This window comes from Artibeus jamaicensis, unplaced genomic scaffold (assembly GCF_021234435.1).
Source record: "Artibeus jamaicensis isolate MK-2021 breed Jamaican fruit bat unplaced genomic scaffold, CSHL_Jam_final contig_354, whole genome shotgun sequence".
NCBI classification, from domain to species: Eukaryota; Metazoa; Chordata; class Mammalia; order Chiroptera; family Phyllostomidae; genus Artibeus; species Artibeus jamaicensis.
Genome location: NW_026521803.1, coordinates 45,256,069 through 45,273,988, shown reverse-complemented (window position 1 = coordinate 45,273,988; position 17,920 = coordinate 45,256,069).

Below are 17,920 nucleotides of genomic sequence, written 5' to 3'. Positions count from 1 at the left end.
AGTGACAGGGAACGTTTTTTGGTTTCATCTGCTCAGGACCTCACGCTGCATCTAGAGTCTGTGTGTATTTGCTTCCTTTTGAAGGGCAAGGGAGACAGGCGAACATCTGCAGATAGACATTCACTTGCCAAAATTGCGAGCCAACATCTTGTCTCTCAAAAAGGAATGTCAAAAAACTGGCAGACTCTGGAGTTCTTCTCAAAGTTGGTGAGTGCTCAAGGGGACCCTGCCCTGTGGGCAAAAGTGACTGAGGCAATGGCCTCCAGCAACTGGTGTTTGCCCCCGTGACCCCCAGGGAGGCTGCTGTGCAAACTGTGACCTGGGGGATGTCCTTGTTGACCGGCCCTACGCCCCTCCTATCTCTTTCTAATGCTCCCACCCACCCAATGGGCAGCCCATTCGGAAAAGTCCAAGTGTACGCATAGGTCATGGTTGACCACAATACTCTTAGAAGGGATACTTGAGATCAGAGATCTTGCAAACTGCTCTCCAGGCTCCTGCAGTTGGGTCCAGGTAGAGTCAGGGTCTGTAAGTCAATGACTCGAGTTCTCTTTCTTCCCCCGAGCTCTCACTGACTGTCGTCGTGAACACCAACAGCTGCTGCATGGGGATCTCAACCTCCACTGAGGCATCTGGTGCTCAGTCTTCAACGGTCTTTTCCTTTGTGCCTGGATCCGCCCTCTCTGCACCTCCACAGTCTCCTGTCTGTGCAGGGCATTCATCTGCTCACGGCAACTCTCTATGTGTTCAGCTCAAACGCCTGCTCTGAACTACAGACTGACACCCTCCCTGTCACCTTGAGCCTTCCACTTGTTTATCGAGGAGTCTCAGACTCCACATGCCCCACACAGAGCTCGTGACGGCCTCTCAGAGGCTTTGCTAGTGCAGCTGGTGGCCCTCCATCCTCCCAGTTACTCAGAACAAACTCCTTGCTCCCATCCTGGGCTCCTCTTTCTAGCTCCCAAAGTACATGGTGATGAATCAGCAGATCCTGTTGGCTCTTCCTTCCAAACACACCCAGAGCCTCACTGCTTCTCAGTACCACCCTTGCACCCAACCTGCTTCAAGCCACCACCGTCTTGGCCTGGGTCACCTCGGTCCCATTCTGGCAATCTCCCCATTTCCTCTCGTTGTTGACTTTCAATAGTGTCCAAAGCGAGCCTCTCCTAGAATAGGTCACAGTGTTACAGAACAGACCGGGAGCGGGGCGGAGTGGGAGGGGGGGTGAACAATACACTATCACCGAATGGACCTACCCTTGTGCTCCGGGAGTCCCCCACCCTGTGCTAGGTTTACCTTGCCTGCCACCAGGAAAAAACATCTCTCAATGCCAGAGATTGGTGAAAAGGGATTATTTATTTAAAGAGCTATACAAACTTAAGAGAGTAATGACTTAATGTCTTCATTTAGATTCCCAAAGTCCTTTAGAATACCTACAAACGTATAGTCTTTCCTTCCCCCTCTGCCCAGTCTGGGGTACTGTATCTCAGAAAAAGAAATAGAAGTTCGTGGTTCTTCCCTATCCAGGCTGTGTGGTCCCAAAAAGACCCCACATGGTTGCCTTGCCTGGGTTTAAATCCCAGCACCAGTCTTCCTCTGCCGCACCATTTCCCACTCCTCCCACAATTAGCCACAGTTGCCAGCATTCCCGTATTCATCCAGCTTTACTGGGCTGCCATAGTAAGTCCGGGCAGGTGTGGCCTGTGGCGTGGAGCCAATCATCTCCAAGCTCTTCTGCAGGCTCTGTAACCAGGGGGGAATTGACTCCCAGTTGCATCATGGGTTGAAGTCACTCCCATGCCCCTGGCTCAAAGCATGGCCACAGCTGTTTAACATACCCATGAAACCAGTTAAAGGTTATAGATATGTTAACTGACCATCCTAAAGGTTATCTACAAAGCTCTTGCTGTTCAAAACAGCTCTCAATGGCCCTGGTCCATGCATCCCATCCCCCAGCTCAGGCTTGTGGGGGTGAGGACATCCTATATGTGTATATTTCTAATATTTCCTGGACAACGTGTTCTGGACCCCATTACAAATCCCTATTTGGCGCCCCCCCCCCTTGGCTGCACCCTGTTACAATGTCATTCCTCAGCCCAGAAAGCTCCACCCATTTCTCGCCTCATTCAAAGCAAAGCCAAGTGCCTCCTGTGACCCACATGTGCTGTGTGGGCTCACCTGTGCCCCCATCACCTCTGCTCTCATCTCCCCCTCGTTCCCCACACCTGCCTCCTCCCCGGGGTGGAACCACTCAGGCCAGCTTCTGCACCGGCCCTCGGCCCTCGCTCTGCCCCACCTGGATGTTCTGCCCCGCAGGCTGCATGGTCTGCTTCCTCTTGGCCACACATTTCAACCCAAAGAGCACCTCTCCTGGCCACTCAGAAACCTCACCTCCTTCCCTGGCGACACGGCGCATCCCCACTCCCACTGCATCTTCCTCCTCAGTGTGCATCATTATCAAACGTGTTCTTTCATTTTTAACAAATTACTGCTTGACTCATTGAATGCAAGCTCCACGAGGGCAGGGATGTGTTTTCTTCCAAACCCCAGAGCGGAGAGCGTGTGAACGGGCACCTGATGCATATTTGTCCCCCGAACCCGTCTGACACGGTGCTGTCACTGGTCTGGGACAGCACCATGGTCAGAGTGGGGACAGCACCCTCTGAAGTGCTTGCGTGTCCTCGGGGAAGGTGTCCAAGTATGGCGGGTCCCGACTGTCAGTGTTCAATGCCGGTGCTGTTCGTCACAGCACCCCCAGTCCGTGGTCCCCATTACAGAAGGACCTCACACACTCCGAGTGGACAAATGCCCCCTCTCATCGGATGCAGGAGGCGGGGCCTAGATAGTCACGTGCAGGTGGATAAAGCAGGTGGCAGAGATGGAGAAAGAACTCACCATTTACACGGTGGCAACCTGTGTGCTTTTTCGCCATGTAAATTGGTTTGAGTGGTTCAGAGCAAACTTTACTTATTTTCAGGCATTTCAAAATCCATTCAGTCTCCCATTAATAGGGTGGCCCAATTCCCTCCCATAATTAGACTGGTGCAGCAGCCCAGGAGAAGGAGAATAGTGCAAAAGAGCAGAGTCTTGGGATCGAGTCAGGAAATTCTGGGTAATGGGATAGAAAATTAAGTGGGTCCAGAAGAAATTAAAACAAAGTATTTTTCGAATTGCAAGAAAAATTTTATTAGACTGGACCTTGCGGATGCTCATTCTGGAGACTCTGGGTGAGGCTGTGTTCCCCCAAAGTGCACTGGTTTGTGCTCCAGCGCTCGGTCACCTGGATTGAAGTCAAACTCCCACTGCCCTCCTGCAAGCGGGCAGCAGCGAGGCCCCTCCGCCCTCCAGTCTTGCAGCCGGTTCTGTGGACTGGGGCACATGCACTCCTCCCGTGCATGTGCCGGCCAGCAGTCACCCAGGGAGAGGGGACGCTGTGGACGGAGTCAGGGGCTACACACCCCTCATGGAGCACCCTGACTTCTCTCCTTCCAGCTGCTGCAGACCCTGACCTGTGTCCGGTGACTTCTCAGGCCAGCAAGGGTACACATGTCCCCCAAAGTCCCTCCGTGCTGCCTGGGCAGATCTAGGGGTCCCTCAGTCAGTGAGTAAGTGTAGAAAGGATCCAGTGAATCCCCTCCATTCCAGGTAGACTTTCGTCCGGTTTCCGCCTGCTCCCATCCCTCCCCAGTGCCTTCAGAGAGTTGGGTCTTTTAAATACTTTGTCCCAGCTTCATTAGTGCTCTCTGTGGGCGGGTGAGACACTGTCAGACACAGAGCCTCTCCAGTCCTCACGGTACACCTAGAAATGCTCACGGTTTCTCAGAACGCGAGGCTCCCCGTGAGCTCCTCCAGCGCCCTGCGCGTTCCCCACCTGCAGGTACCATCCCCCCCCCCGCCCCGCCCCACCCCAAGGCCCACAGCCTCACCTGCACGGGTTGACTTCCCCTTCCCGATCCCCTCAGCAAAGCAGGTGTGCAGAGTTCTTAGTGCACGCATCTACTGGGGCGTGTGAGGTCGGCTTCTCTGGCAAACAGGTGCGCAGAGCACGGCGCAGGAGCCGTCCGAACCCGAGTGCTGGGGATGGTGGGCCTGTCTTTCCTCCCTGTCATGTGCGTGTCCTCGTAACTGTGCAGATCGCGTAGGAAACTGGAGTCGGGAGAGCTGCCTGCTGATATGCCTACATCACAGTTTGCCCCAGAGCCCTACCCCACACCCAGGAGGCTTTTCTGAGTGTCCCCACTGCATTCTGTCCAGGCCACGCAGATTTTAACATAACCGTCCAAAAATGCAGTCTTTTATTTTTTTAGTCTTTCCTCAAGACACTGTTCAATTAGCCAAACCTTCCTCCAGACACGCAGGCATGGGTGTGTAACACATAGCCCTTTGCATTGCACACCTGTGCATGCATTTCTGGCCCAGTGTTCCAAGTTCGTGAGGGGTGGGGTGACAGGTGTCCTGAGTCCCCTCTCTTCCCCATCACACTGACCGCCCACAGTGGGGGAAACACAGTCCCTGCCTCAGAACCAGCCCGCTCCTCGCTGTCTGCAGCTGCCGTGGCTGCGGCGAGAAGGCATCGGGGTTGACCCCAGACGGGAACAAACCGGGAAGTGCTAGGAAGAGATTCGAAATGCTTCTACGGAACAGCTGACGTTCCAGGAACCCCCGCGATTTACGGGTGCCCCGACTTGTAACTCTCACCTAACACGGTGTCGTCTCTACTCTCCAAGTTATTTATTTACAAGTGCATTTTCGGTACCAGCCCCTCCGCTCATTAATCCCAATGTGGCCTTTCCCAACGTCTACTTACCATTTTAAAGACCGGCTATAACTTACAGCGCGTTCCTGAGCACATCCAGGGCATATTATATGGGGCGAGCTTAATGGAAAGTCTTATATACCGAAGCAGGAAAAAACCACCCGTAATTTATGATGGCTTTGAGTTTTGATCATAATTTACTCATAGAGACCTAGTCATACAAAGCAACATGGACACGATTTTTCAGAAGCAATCAGAGAGTAAAACAACAAGTGCTGGTCTTATTAGCTGTGTTTTCCTGAAAGCTCCATTCTGGGATTATGCAAATTACACTTAACCGCCAAATACTTTAGGTTCTTATAATTGCTCTCCGGCTAATTCTATTAGCTTACATTTTTGAAGCATTTTAGCCACCACGAATTCTGCCGTCTCTGTGTTTTTCTTCTCCTGGTGAAGAAACTGTCAGAGGTTTATCCCAGCTCAAGATTTGAAAACACCAGAGGCAACGTACATGGAATTCTTTTAAGTGTCATTCAGAAAAATTATACCCAAGGAGAAGTCACATTCTGCGGATCTGTGTGTGACCCCTGGTTGTAACACGCAGACCTGAGTTTCACCTCAACGAGCGGGACACTCTTATGAGAATGTTCGAAGAATAACGGGACCATCAACGCCCCTCCTGGCAGCTGGGCAGGCTGGAAAAGGGCTTCTGCCCGCTCCTCCAGTGGGACAGAATGAACTGGTGCTCAGGGCTCCCCGGTGCGTAGCCCACACGGTGAGGGGAAGACACGCTGGGAGGGAGAAAGGTCCTCGCCGCGAGGGCCCTGCAGTCAGAAAGGAGACGAGACACAGAGAGGGCAGGGAGCAGCCGGGCGGGTCTGCCCCGTGGCAGGCGCCCCGGGAGGAAATCCTGCCAGCGGCAGTGGCAGCTCAGAGACAGAGGGTCCCTTCAGATGTGACAGGCTCTTGGAGGAGGGCGGGGTGTTCCAGGCTGTGCTTGGGGAGAAGATCCCAGGGAGCTGGTGAGCAGGCGAGTGAGGTCTGACCTGTCTACAAAGTGGTTTTGGACCAGATACGTAGGTCGTGGTCCTCCAAGATATTTGGGCTCATTTTCGTCAGCAATGGGCAGCCCCCAGAAGGCCAGTGGGCTGTCAGAATATAAGCGTGACAGGACTTGGGAACAGCGTCAGGTAATGGTGTGATCTGGGGACAGCGTCAGGTAAGTCTGGATGAGCAGCGGTTTGGCAGGGAGGCCTTACAACTGCGCAGTCATCGAGCAGTAGTTCAAGGTCTCGCTCAGGGCAGAAGAGCCAGGGTCAAGGCGGGAATGTGGACGGGGCAGTGAGCACTGTGAACCGGGGGCTCACAGGGTGCAGGGGGTCGTGCTGAGCATGGAGACGCTGTCCCTCTGCAGATGCAGGGACCGCACAGCAGGCTGGAGGTGACGGCTGAGTGGTGCTCCGGTGCCCCAGGGCTCGCGGGGCTCCCAGAGGAGCTTTAACCGTGGTCTGTGGGGCACCTATCACGTGCTGGATGGGACCGGATTAAACTTGCAGGGGAGAGTAGGGAACAACCTAGGTTAGGGTGTTGAGGAAGAGGAAGAGGAAAAGGGAACACAAAGCCAAAATGAGTGAAAAACATGTCGTGGGACAGGGAGACACCAGGTCGAGGAATTTGAAGTGCAGAAGGCGGATGTGGCGGCCAAAGGGCACCGGGGCTTAGTCCCCTGCACACACGCCTGTGCACGTGTGTAAGGGGGGCCAGGAAGGGGGCGTGAGGACCTAGTGCTGGCACTGAGTACCCAAACTCAGAACACAGGGGTGGGAAATGCAGAGCAAGCCCAGACCATCAGAGGTGGAGAAACGGCCTTAAAAGAAGAATCAAGGGCAGGGTGGAGTCGTGAACCAAACTACAGGAAGGAGGGGCGAGTCGGGGAGCGGCGGGGAGGGAGTGTGGGGGCCAGGTTCTTCCTGCCCACCCGGCCCGCTGTCCCGGGAGCCACCCTCCAGCCTTCCCCAGCCCAGCTCAGGAAGGGCGGCCACCTGTGTCTGGTGCTCTCGCCCTTAGAGCTTAGGAGTAGCCTCCACTGACCGTCCAGGGACGAGGCCACCGTCCCACCGGGAGCACCAGCCCAGCGGTCTGGACTTCCCTGCCCCGGCTGGGGCGTCACTGACCACCGGAGGGAGGATGCACGCCCAGGTTCACCCAGACCCCACGAGCACCCAGGGCTCTCTTAACGCCAGAGCTGGCGGGGCGCCAGGGTACCACTGTCCTGGACAAGCCTCCTTGTCTGTGACACACGGGAGGAAAAAACTCTTCCTTCATGGAAGAAAGTAACTGGGGTTTACCTTTAAGGGATTGAAAACTAAGAAGAGAACGTTGAAAAGAAGCGCCTCCGGGGGGGAATCGCTCCCCCTACACACACAAGGGCTTTCCCGGTCAAGCAGGTCAACGGAAGAAACACAGCGCTCTCCAGAAGTGCCTCCCTCCAAGCAGATAGGGGGGCCCTCGGAGACAGCAGGGGTCGCTCTAACTGTGACCACCGAAAGGGCCCCGAGTATTCATCGCGCTCTGCTACTTGGCCCATAAGTTGTGGGCTCTTCCACGCTCCTGCCTCACGGTTGGCGCGGGAGGAGCCCGGCTGACCCAAGACGAGGGCAGCGTGACATCAGAAAACTCACCCAATGGCATTTTTGACAGCTACACGTGGGGGCTGCTATCCTAAGAACCACTGCACAGAGGGGGGATCTTTGTGCTGTTGGCTTCCCCGTGTGGGTGAGGGTGTTTCCCAGAACTCAGCCACGCCCGGTCTAGTCACAGACGCCTCCGGGAAGAACCAGGGTGTGAGAGTTTAAGGAATAAGGACATCGCACCCTGAAGGGGGGGGGTGCTCCGGAGGGTGAGAAATGCTGAAGACAGCCACCGAATCTGCTTGGTTTCGTCATCTGGTCTCCGTCCTGCCTCCGCAGGCCGGAGCTGAGCTGGCACACCCTTCTGGCTGGAAGGCAAGCCCGGCTCAGCTCGCCACGTGGTTGAAGTTTCCAAAAAGAATTTTCAGCAGATGTACTAAATATGGTCAGGCAAAAATTTCGGTACAATTTCTAATTGTTTGAAATTAAATAACTGAAATCTTTAGCTGCAGCTGGTTCCTAAAGCTCTTTGGAATTAAAACCTAACTTTCCACCCATAGAGAATCCCGCTTGAAGAACCTCTAAGTGATTCTTCCGGAAACGCTCCTCTCCCCCCGGCAAACAGAGCTCAGTTTCTTTCAATGAGAGTTCACAGTTTGTCGCTTCTCATTGCCCCCCAGTACTGCCGTCCGTGTTGGAGGTAAGGAAACCGAGGCACAGGGGGGTTAGAGGAAGCAGCCCAAGGCCAGGTGGTGGACAGGGGTCAGGCCAGGACGCGGGCCACCTCTGCCCTGTCTCCCAACCGTGGTCCGTGCTGGCTCAGGGCGCAGAAGCAGAGAAGGAAGTGGAGCAGCAGAGACACGCCATGACTTGGCATAAAACTGAGGGCCTTTTAGAAAATGAGAAAATTATGTGTATTCTTTTTTTTTTTTTGCTCTTGGTCATGACTTTTAAGTTGTTCGCATTTCATCCACAAAAAAGGAACCCCCATGTGTAGTGACCTGATTTGCATATGACCTTCATTAAAACATGCGATTTAGGTTTGTTCCTGGAAGCCTATTGGCAGAGAGCTGCCTGCTACTCTCTGCCTGGGCCTGAGTTCTCGGAGATGGGCCCGCCCTCGCCCGTGCCAACGCTGGGCGGTCCTGCCTCCACCTCCGCCGTCACCACAGTCAGTGGGCAGTTGGGAGTTTGAGGACCTATGGGAAATGGAGGGTTCATTTTAGGTTTCCTGGTGTTGCTTCTTTAAATCACCGACTCTGGAAACGAGATTGAGAATTCTTGGTGTTGTCTTCCATGTGTGCGCTTTTATCACCGTTTACAACTCAGGATCAGCCAGAGAACCGGCTTCCCAGCTCCCTCTGTCTCCCCACGCAGGTCTCAGTCCCCACGCGGACTTCCCGCTCCGGCACGCACCCACCGAGCTCTCACTCCTTCCCCGTCTGGGGGGCGGATGTGAACCTGCACCCCGGTTCGCTCTTCTCTCTAGGGGAGTGAGCTGTGCCTCTCACTTAGATGGGGACTCCGGCTGAGGGCGAAGCTGCTGCCCGCTCCAAGCCATCGATCAATTGAGCTGTTGATTTTTAGTTAACACACAGTTTCACTATTCATATACTAGCAAATATTTCACCAGGCACCTGTGTGTCTGGGATAGAAAGCACCATCCCGGGCACTTTTGTTCAGCTGCTACCACTGTCCTGTGTGCGCTAGACTGTCCTGCAGACCAGGACTGTGCGCGACTCCGCCTTCACCTGGTACCTTGAAGGAATCGCGCTCACGTGTGTGTGTGTGTGTTTACTATGCAGATGGCGGAGCAAGCATTTGGTGACTAGCCACGTGAAGTACCATTTTCTGTGAAAACTCACATGGGATGCACGGAAAATGCCAAAGGCCACTGCGTGTGTCTAACAGTCACCGTCCCTTCCCTGTGATGGGGGCTTTGGCACGGGACCCCCTTCCCAGGGCGGATCTAAGCAGTGCCATCCACGCAGCCCACCGGCCACCCACCCTCCGTCCGTCCGTCAGCATCTCTCTCTCCACCCCGGACGCCAGCAGCTCAGGAGGCCGACGTCGGGAATCCGCCCCCTCGGAGTGTGGCAGGAGGTGCGGGGACACTCTTGGAGAAGCTGACGGGAAGGAAGGGTTCGCGTGTTGCAGGGGCCCCGGCAGGGTTGCAGACCCTCCGTCTTCATTGGTGTGCACACAGTAGTGCTGACTTTCATCCAGAGAGAAGGTCGCGGAAGCATCTAGTCACCAGACCTGAAGCTTCAGTTATGTAGACATGGTCACGGGGTCTCACATGACCTCGCTGGTCAGAGCAGAGTCTGATGACCCTCAGAGCTCTCCGTGTGTTTGGGACGTGATATGGTCTGTCTGTGTCCCCTTCAAATGCACACATTAGTCCTGCTGATGGACTCGAGGGTACAATAGTGGGAGATGGGCCAACGAGAGGCAATCAGATCGCGAGGGTTCCCCTCTTAAATGGCACTAGAGTCCTTATAAAAGAGGCTCCGGACAGTCCCCTGGCCCCTCCACTGTGAGAAGTTGGCAGCCTACCACCTGGAAGGGGCTGTGGCCAGAACCTGGCCCTGCTGACACCCCCATCTCAGGTGCCCAGCTTCCAGGACTGTGAGCGAATGAAAGTCTGTGGCGTTCTGCTGCTGCAGCCCAAACGGACTAAGACAGAAAGATTCCACCCACCTTTTTGAAATGATACCCAGGTCCCTCAAGGTCGGCAGCAAAGAGGAAACTCCACAGGGACAGCAGTGCCAGATGCCGCAGCCCCAGGTCTTGTGTCCTCTGAGTCAGCATTCAAGGTCTCCCACCGGGTGCTGCAGCGGCCACCACAGGGCCCAGTGCACACACAGCTCCCCTTCTCTCCTCAAGCAGCTTAGAGCAGCTGGGACAACAAACAGGACAGTGACAAAGGGGCTGGATGGCCAAGGGGACAAACAGGAGGAAGCACCCAGCCAGGTCTCCACACGGGGTTCAGGGGTTGCAGCACTGGCTCGTGGCCGGGACATCTGCCCACCCCCCCAAGCCCACAGGGCCCCGCACACCACACTCGAGAGGCCCTGCTGGAGGGGCGCGGTCCAGGTGCAGTGGCCGCACCCCACACTCGGCCTACTGGGAAAAACTCAACCCGCGCCCCTAGCAGAATGTTCCTCTCTCTTCTTCTTCATTGCAGGGCAGAACAAAAGTGGCAGCGAATTTCTACATTTATTAGTCCGCACTCACTAATGCATAGCCTGCGAGCGGGTTACAGACTCCATTCTGTGGGTGTTCGTTCCTTTGGACGAAGGCGACCAGGAGCTCCAGGGAAGGAAGCCAGGCCCAGTCGCACGACACCATCTACCTGTGAAGTGCCCCCACCCCATCACTGCAGGACAAACAGCCTCCTGCTGGGTGCCCGGCTGTGCAAAGGCGCCCTGCTCAGCGTGTATGACCGAGAGCGGAGGGCGCGGTGGTGGCGGGCAGGCCTCTCCTCTCTCTGCCCCTCTCTCTGCAACTTTGGGCTTTATCATCGTAAAGGGAGGGCCTTGGGTGCTCCAGTCCTAATCAAAATGTAACTCATCCTCACATCGGGTCCAGAAAGCTGGTTTTCTGTAGTTTGTACGTAACAGTTGAAAGTGGCACTGAAGCCCCTCGAAGGCTTCATAAATTTCCCGTCAACCCCTGAAAAAGTACAGGCTTGGGTCACTGCGCTGGCCCATGAATTAACCCTCCACCCGCGTCCACCGGTTTGGTCTCCGGGCCTCCGCAAGGGTGTGGTGGGCCTGGGACCCTGGAGGCGCTGGGTGGGAAACCAGCAGCGGCGAGGGGGATGCACCCGCGGCCTCTGTGCACACCTGGTCCAGGCCAGGTGCTGCCCGAGGACGGTGCAGAGATGAACGAGCCTGCATCCCTCCCGCTGGGGGAGCTCCGGACACAGAGGCCAGCATGCCTCCCGCCTCCCTGCACTTTTTATTTCTTCCTTCTTTGTTCAAGGTTGAGGTTAACCTGCTGCTGAACAGCATCCCTCAAGTCAGCAGCCTTAGGAGCCGACCGAATGAACTGAGCCATCAGGCCTGGGACTTCCTCCTCTGGGTCCTTTGGCTGCTCCCATCAGCTGCTTCCTACCCGTGTGCTAAGCATTTTCGTGCGGCCTCATCTATCTTTTCAGTAAGAAAGCGGTTGATAAACTAATTCACACTCAGGTGGGCCGTCGGACCCCAAAAGGTTGGCAAGGAAAACAACACTTAACAAAAAAATCATCCGATGGCAAATTTTCAGTAGCCAGTGAGAACACGTTCTGGGTGCGGGTAATTCCATTCCTTCAGGGGTCAGACCGCAGTTACTGATGTGACCGGAAAGCCGGTCCAGGAGCGAAGCCGGAAGGAATCCTTTCCTATTCATTCCGGGCAGTAGGACTGGGTTTTGGTGGTGGTTTTGTTTTTTGTTTTGTGTTTCTTTTGACCAGTATTCACTGGTTCAAGGACTATGTTTATAATCAGGTCTCACATTTAATTTTTTTTTGTTAGATGTTACGCTTCTGGGAAGTTTCCTTTACTGGACGTTTAGTTTCTCATTTAGTTGGTGTGCAGTGAGTCCAAACAGCTCTGAGCAGAGTTCGTGGACGCGCATTGGGTCCAGGAGCACGCCTGTCACTCAGATCCTGGGGAGGCGGGCACAGGTTTTGGAACACAAACCTGCGTCCTGGGAAGCCGCGGGGAGGGGCGTGCAGACGGTGTCTCCACCACTGGTGCTGACCCCACCCCCTTTTCAGGAAGAGAGGACTCAGCCCACCCGTGGCCACGTGACTTGCACTGCCCTGCGCCCTGGAAGGCGTGGCCCGGGGCTGGCGTGGGCGGGTAGAACATGAGCGAGGAGGGGGAGTGACAGAGTGATAGACAGCAATTAACAAATGGATTGATTGTGTGCCCCCCATGCCAAAAGCCTACCCCAAAGCAAGGACCCCGCACTGACTAAGGCCGTCAGTGAAAGGAGTCTGGGCTTTCTCTCTCCCGTGCCCTTGAAAGGCACAGCATACGGGCTACCTTCGGTTGTCAGGGTAAATGGAAGTACTTAAGCCAATCAGAATGATCTTTGAAAACAGCTGTGATCACAGCGCAGCTTCCTTACTAATTAACTGTTTCTCCTGAAATGGGCTTTAGCCGTGCTGGTCACTGCCCTTTTTCTGGGGGCACATTTAGGGAGAAAGAACAAGGGACCATTAGACAACCCGGCCCAGCAAAGTCCCTTCTGCAAACTTTGCTCCAGCCTCGCAGAATCGCAGAATCGAGGGGCAGGGGAGGGGGAGCGGCAGCAGCTGGGGGGGCGGGGGGCGCAGTCCCTGCGGGCGGCCTTGCTCCTCCGGGCTCTTCTGAGGTTTTCTTCCCCACGAAGCCGAATTCACCTCCTCGCCATTTCCCGTGGGTGTTCTCACCACAACTGTATGGAAACGATTCTAGAACGTTCACCAGACAATTCGTTTGCAGTCGCAAGGCTGCAATGCTGAATACCCATCAAATTATTCTGTAAAAAAAGAAATGAGGCTGGAAAATAACTAATGCTCACCCAGGGCGGGGCGCTGGGCCACTGGGCCGCAGAGATAAACGGGGTGGACACCGGGGCCTGCAGGGGCCTCTTCCGCCTCCGTCCTCCAGGCGACCGACCTGCAGAGAGTGGTCGCCTCTCCCAGCCGGTGACACGGTGACATGGGGCCTCCTAACAGGAAGCTGCTTCCTCGTGAGCCCCCCCCCCCAGGCCCATTAGTAAAGAAGTGTCTTGGGAAAAAGACCCAGAAACCTCGGCCTTCTCTGGGTTTATTTCCAGACGACTCCTGTCCTGCTAATTAAGGTCTCTGCGTATCGGGTAAGCGTGCAGCTGGCTGGAAACCTTCGCAGAGGCTGATATTCAAACCGGGAAAGGGGCACATTAATTTTATTTTTTTCCCCACAGATGGAAATCCGTCCCTCCTCCCACTGTGAGTTTTGTGTTGCTCCGTGCACCCGGCCCCACTCCAGACACCCGACCACCCCGGCGCCCCATTAGGGCGCAGCTAAACTAGTCCCCGTAATTCCTGCTGCGGACGCGCCCAACTTCCTACCAAAACCGACACAAACTCACAGATGAAAAATGGAAGCCTGATACCAAACACCCCAGGAATAGGTTTTGGGCTCCGCCAGGAATTGGATTTCTTCCTCATCCAATCAATATTTAATAAAGAGAGGAAAGGGGCTCGTTACAAAGGCCCTCTCGCTCCTGCACAAGTCGTCCGCGCGAGCTTCCAGGATTTCAGGGAGCCGAGCTCTTAATTGGAACGTTGCGTTCTCTCCTTGTGGCCCGGCGCAGGTCTCCCTTTGCTAGAAAGCTCCCCGGGCGGGATGGGGAGGGGGGAGGCCGGGCCGGCCGGGCAGCGGCTGCGCTGGCGCTGCGCGGTTCTGCAGGCGCGTCCCGGAGTTTCACTTTCGGTTTGAGCCTCCCCGCTCCAGTCGCAGGCTCGGGCACACGCAGTTGCCCTTGCCTCCTCCATCTCCCCTCCCTCCTGCCCGCGCTGAATGGGTCGAAGGCATTGGAGGGTTGTCCTCCACCCCCGCCCGGTCTCCTGTGAGTGTGCAGTGACGTTTCCTCCTCCTAAACGGAGTGCATGCACGGGGGTGCATTGTTTATAAGGTGGAGCCCGTGGGTTCCCGCACCTGGCTGCCTGCCTGAGAGACGCCCCCACGCCAGCCTGCCCCCACCCCCACCCGCGGCCTGGAGAAAGCGCCCGGACACCCACTGAGACCTGAGGATTCCTCTGAGCCCTGCTGGCCTTGCTGCAGAGGCCCCCTTCCCTGGGCTGGCGCTCCACAGGCCCTGAGCAGGGGCCGCCACTCCAAGGCTGCGGCTGTGCAGCTGCCCAGCTGCCCGCTGGCCCAGGAGTTTGCAGCAGGAAGAGTATTTAAACTCTGGGACTACCTTCCTCCTCCCTCGGACGGGGTAGACGGGGTTTTACACCCCCGAGTTACAGTTAATCAGTGTAATAATTTCCCCCGGGATGTGTGGAGACCCAAATTTGCTCCCGACCAGGGCGCCGTGTCCCGCACTGCACTGCGTCTTCTGGGGAAGGGACCGGGTATCGCCGTCTCTGCCTCCCAGAACCTTTGGGGGAAGACGAGGCCCTGACTCAGAACCAGGCTGGTGGAAACGGAGGTGCAGGCCCCTGTGCCCGCGGAGCCAGAAGACGGCGCAGAAACCAAGTCCACTCGCATCCGCAGCCCATGATTGGGGGCGTCCGGAGTCCGTGCAGAAAGGGCTGGTTTTGCTTTTCTAGAGTGAGAACAGTCGACCCTCCACTTGGAAAAGAAAAGTAGAGACTCCTGATTCATACTGCAAACAAAGTAAATTCCTGTTACACCAAAAACCTAAATGTAAAAACTAAAACCCAGAAGATTACTGGAAGGAAATATGGGATGACCTTTTCCGTAATCCTGCAGTGAGAATAAACAACATGAAACAGTGCACAAAATGACATAATTGGCTACAAAATAGTATAAACTTTTTCCAGTGAAAACCAGGCCGAACAAAATTAAAAGACAAGTGACAGACGGTGGGGGGCACAGCTAAGTGTGGACGTCCCCTATTCACTAAGTCTGACAGCTGACAATCGTGGCCATGCCGTGGCACGCAGGGAGATGGTGACCACGCAGGGAGGAGGCTGCAGCTGTGAGCGAGCCTGCGGGGAGATGCCACGTGGCTGACCGCAGGGCCAGGGACTTGGACGACAACCCAACGCCCTTTCTCAGGCAGATGTGCGTGTGAGACAGCGTGAGCTCCCGTGCCCGCTGAGGACATGAGGACCTGGGCACCTTCGGGATTTCTGCCAGGGACACCAGTGCAAATGCTTTGGGTGGGAACCCCGCATCATCTAAGGAAACGTCTGCACCCCCTCGAGCTCACAGCTCGCTTTCCTGCATCTACACGGACATGAAAACGTTGTCAGGATTCACGCCAGGCTCATCACAGGAGCCGTGGCGCGGCCTGCGTGTCCGTTGGCACAGAAGGGCTTCCTAAACTACGACAGGTTCTTCAGGTGGAGTGCCACGCTCCTATTACAACCTGGAGGCCACCGAGTCCCTGTCCACAGAACGGCTATATAAATGCCAGTGTCCCCGTGAAACTGAGTGTTATGTAGCTATTAAAAAGAAGGGGCTGGAGCGGGGGAGAGATGACAGGGGTCTGCGCTTCGTCCAGCGACGGAGGCCGGTGGCAGAGCAGGGACCGGTGTCAGAGGCGGGTACACAGGTGAGACAGGACATGTGAATGACTGCGTGGGCAGGGTTCCTTGGGGGGTGGGTACTAGGTAGGTAGGTGGAGTGCTCTTGCTTAGTTTCTCAGTTGAGTCTGCGCACCTTAACTCCGACTGCTCCGACAAACTGCCCCGGGACGTGCAGCCTGAACTCCCACTCGCTCTCACCGGCCTGGAGTCTGGAAAGCCCAGGCTGGGCCCTGGTGGGTCCGGGTCTGGGGAGGCCCTGGCTCTCCGGCTTGCCTCAGCCCCGTCCTTGGTGTGTCCTCCCGGAGAGGAGAGCAGAGGGCCTGCCCCCCTTTCCTGAGAGCACTAGCCCATCTCGAGGGCCTCACCCTATCGCCTCATGTAGCCCTCGTCCCCTCCCAGGGCCTCGCCCCTCCCCATGCCGCCCCACAGGAGATTCTGACAGTCCACAAGGGGTGTGTGGGCCAGGATGCACAACACACCACCAAAAAATAGTCACACTACAGCATTCTTGGTGCTGGTCTCTGGGGGCGGGCTCGGAGGGAAAGGCCCTCACTGTGCCTGTGTGTGTGTGTTCACACCTGTGTGTGTGTGTGCGCGCGAGGCGGTGATTCTACAGACTCCAGAGCACAGACCCTAACCGGCCTCATTTTCCTCTCCAGTGCCCACCCTGCCTGGTGCTGGAAGTGAGTCGGGGCACTTCTTTCCCCAGGACCGTCTGGTCCTCAATAGAGCCAGGGTGTCAGTGCGGGGGCCCACCTGCACCTGCGCAGCACGCAGCCATGGCAGAGACCGCCCCTGAGCTGGCAGAGGGTCAGGGCCTCCTGGGTCCCGCCCTTGAACACAGAGCATGGTTTCGCCACCCCTGCCCAAGGTGTGGCCAGGGGCCAGGCAGGGGGGCCTGGCTGCCAGCCGGCCCCGAGGTCCCACCCCTCCTGTCTCTGGGCTCCTGATGCTCCCAGAGGGTCTCCCTGGGCTCAGCTCCCTCTGCCCCTTCGGGGCTCCTCTCTCTCCTCCTCAGGAGGGTCCTCAGGATGCGCACAGCGCCCCTTTGTCGGTGACCCACACGCCTGCGCCCCCTGCCCGTTCAGCTCCTCCAGTTCTGGGCCCCGACAAGCTTCATCTTATCCAGACCGGGGGCGCGGTTCTTGCCAACCATGCAGACAAATATACCGTGTGACCCGAGCGACCTTGCCCTCCGGGTTTTGGACTTCCGGAACTCTAGAGCCAAGGTTAACTTTCTCCCTCTTTTTCCTGCTAGAATCACCTCCCCCTAAGCCAGGAACGCAAAACAGAAAAGACTATTTGGGAGACATCACGAACCCCAAACTGACAGGGGTGTGAGATGCCCAGCGACCACACTGCGCGCCCGAACACCCATCGTCTCCTGGCCTCTCTGTCCCAACGCCCTCAAAACGCAGAAAACGCGGCGAGCCACGCACGCCCGGCCCAGGGGGCTCTGCAGGACCCCCTCCTGAGGCGCAGAGTGAGGGGCCCCTACCCCGCCACGCGGAAAGCAGCCTGGCCAGCTCTGCTCCTCGCCTCTGTCCCCAAAGGCCTGTGGCCGCAGCCGCAGCCGCAGCGGCGGCCTGGGCCCCTCTCCCGAGTGACGCCCCAGCCCCAGGTGCCCCTTCTTCTTCTTTGCTCTCCTGGTGTGGAGTGGCTCCCCGTTCAGTGGGCCCGGGACACGGCCAGTGTCATTCCGGTGGACAGAGGAGCTCTGAGTCTGCAGGAAGGACAAAGAAACACTGACTCCTGACCAGGGACTGGGCCCCGCTGGGAACGTGTGAAGGGTGTTGGGTGAAGGGCTTCCCTTCAGTGGAGGCTTCTCCAAGTCTGTGCCGACTGTCGCTGAGACCTGGCCCCCGGGGCCCGGCCTCTAGGGCCCACGGGAAACACAAAGACACAGGTTGGTGCCCCACGGGGGCCAGGCATTTTCTCGCTGTCAGAGCAACTGAGCGAATGCAGGTCCAGGTGTCCTGAGACGCTTCCAAACCCAGACACCTTCTCATGTGACCGTCACCGCACTGGAACTGCCACCAGACTCTCAGCAGCGGTGGGTGTCGGGCCAGCACTCTTTCCACAAACCGGGAAGGCCCTGCCAGGAAAAGCAGCAGGCCGCGCGGTATTTTTAGCGTGTGGTTCTGGGACTCCCTCTCCTTCAAAATCCAATTAAAGCCTGGCAAATAGAAACCTTGTTCAATTCGGTTTTACACAGCAGTTTCCTGTTTTATTTAAGGGTTTGCCTTTAATTCGCCGGTGTTGCTCCCTTCCCTCCTGCCCTCCCCGCCTTCCTGC